The sequence below is a fragment of the Passer montanus genome, unplaced genomic scaffold (genome assembly GCF_014805655.1).
Source record: "Passer montanus isolate IOZ18808 unplaced genomic scaffold, ASM1480565v1 scaffold1029, whole genome shotgun sequence".
Taxonomy (NCBI): Eukaryota; Metazoa; Chordata; class Aves; order Passeriformes; family Passeridae; genus Passer; species Passer montanus.
The window spans coordinates 1-2,825 of record NW_024356827.1 but is presented as its reverse complement, the minus strand read 5'-3'; positions in this window follow the sequence as shown (position 1 = coordinate 2,825).

Below are 2,825 nucleotides of genomic sequence, written 5' to 3'. Positions count from 1 at the left end.
GGGAGCCGCCGCGCTCGCTGCAGGGGCTGCTGGAGATGGCGGTGGCGGCCGGGCCGGCGCAGCCCGAGCCGCGCCCGCCCATGGCCCGCGAGGTGAGGCCCGCTCCGAGGGGGTTCGGGATTTTTGGGGGGATTTTTGGGGGATTTTCGGGGTTTTAGGGGGGAATTGGGGGGATTTTTGGGGATTTTCTGGGCTTTAGGGGCTCTTGGGGGGCTCTTCAGGGACTTTGAGGCTTTTTTTGGGCTCTTTTTGGGCTTTTTTGGGGGCTCTTTAGGGATTTGGGGGCTCTTTCGGGTCTCTTTGGGCTCTTTAGGGATTTTTGGGGTCTTTTTGGCTTCTTTGGGGTCTCTTTAGGAGCTTTTTGGGCTTTTTGAGGACTCCTTGGGGGATCATTTTTGGGGGATTTTCGGGGTTTTAGGGGGGAATTGGGGGGATTTTTGGGGATTTTCTGGGCTTTAGGGGCTCTTGGGGGGCTCTTCAGGGACTTTGAGGCTTTTTTTGGGCTCTTTTTGGGCTTTTTTGGGGGCTCTTTAGGGATTTGGGGGCTCTTCGGGGTCTCTCTGGGCTCTTTAGGGGCTGATTTGGGGTAATTTTTGCTGATTTTGAGGTAATTTTTGCTGATTTGGGGGCAATTCTGACAAATTTTGGGTAATTTGGGGTCCCAGGGGCCGATTTTGGGGTAACTCTGCCCGATTTGGGGGTCCCAGGGGTCAATTTTGGGGTAATTCTGCCCGATTTTGTGACCATTTGGGGTCCCAGGGGCCGAATTTGGGGTAACTCTGCCCGATTTTGGGGTAATTTTGGGGTAATTTAACCCCTTTTTCCCCCTCCAGAGTCAGCGGTGGCTGCAGGCTGTGACCTGGGTTCATTCTGGGTTAATTTTATGCTAATTTATGCTAATTTCACCCCATTTTTTCCTCTCCAGAGGCAGCAATGGCTCAAGGAAGCTGTGTCTCAGGCTCTGGGCACCCCTGGGCTCATTCCAGTGAAATTTTGGGACACTTTTGGATATTTTAATGATAATTTTGGATGTTTTATGCTAATATTATGCTAATTTATGCTAATTTCACCCCATTTTTCCCTGTTTAGGGGCAGCAATGGCTCCGTGATGTTTTCTCTCAGGCTCTGGGTGCTCCTGGGCTCATCCCAGTGTAACTCTGGGACACTTTTGGATCACTTTAGGATATTTTCTGATAATTTTGGATACTTTTATACTAATTTATGCTAATTTCACCCCATTTTTCCCTGTTTAGGGGCAGCAATGGCTCAGTGAAGCCGAGTCCGAGGCTCTGGGCACCCCTGGGCTCATCCCAGTGTAACTCTGGGACACTTTTGAATCACTTTGGGATATTTTCTGATAATTTTGGATACTTTTATGCTAATTTATGCTAATTTCTCCCCGTTTTTTCCCTGTTTAGGGGCAGCAGTGGCTCCGTGATGTTTTCTCTCAGGCTCTGGGTGCTCCTGGGCTCATCCCAGTGAAACTCTGGGACACTTTTGGATCACTTTAGGATATTTTCTGATAATTTTGCATACTTTTATGCTAATTTATGCTAATTTCACCCCGTTTTTTGCTCTCCAGAGGCAGCAGTGGCTCCATGAAGCCAAGTCTCAGGCTCTGGGCACCCCTGGGCTCATCCCAGTGTAACTCTGGGACACTTTTGAATCACTTTGGGATATTTTATGATAATTTTGGATAACTTTTATGCTAATTTATGCTAATTTCACACCATTTTTCCCTCTTTAGGAGCAGCAGTGGCTCAGTGAGGCTGTTTTTGAGGCTCTGGGCACCCCTGGGCTCATCCCAGTGTAACTCTGGGACACTTTTGAATCACTTTGGGATATTTTCTGATAATTTTGGATACTTTTATGCTAATTTATGCTAATTTCTCCCCGTTTTTTCCCTGTTTAGGGGCAGCAGTGGCTCCGTGATGTTTTCTCTCAGGCTCTGGGTGCTCCTGGGCTCATTCCAGTGAAACGTTGGGATCATTTTGGATCACTTTAGGATATTTTATGACAATTTATGCTAACTTTATGCTAATTTATGCTAATTCCACCCCGTTTTTTCTCTCTTTAGGGGCAGCAGTGGCTCCGTGAGGCTGTCTCTGAGGCTCTGGGCACTCCTGGGCTCATCCCAGTGAAACTCTGGGACACTTTTGAATCACTTTAGGATATTTTCTGATAATTTATGCTAACTTTATGCTAATTTATGCTAATTTCACCCCGTTTTTTCCCTCTTTAGGAGCAGCAGTGGCTCAGTGAGGCCGTGTCCCAGGCTCTGGGCACCCCTGGGCTCATTCCAGTGTGACTCTGGGACACTTTTGGCCACTTTTATGATACTTTTGGATAATTTCGGATACTTTTATGCTAATTTATGCTAATTCCACCCCGTTTTTTCCCTCTTTAGGAGCAGCAGTGGCTCAGTGAGGCCGTGTCCCAGGCTGTTTGTGGTCCTGGGTCCGTCAGGGCGGAGCTGCAGCGCTGCCTGGGGGCCCTGGATCCACTCCGGGTTAACTTTTATCACACTTTATGCTAACTTTATGCTAATTTATGCTAATTTCACCCCGTTTTCTCCCTCTTTAGGAGCAGCAGTGGCTCAGTGAAGCTGTTTCTCAGGCTGTTTGTGGTCCTGGCTCGGTGAGGGCGGAGCTGCAGCGCTGCCTGGGGGCCCTGGCTCCCCTCGGGGTTCATTCCACTGTAACTTTATGCTAATTTATGCTAATTCCACCCCGTTTTTTCCCTCTTTAGGAGCAGCAGTGGCTCAGTGAAGCTGTTTCTCAGGCTCTGGGCACCCCAGGCTCAGTCAGGGCGGAGCTGCAGCGCTG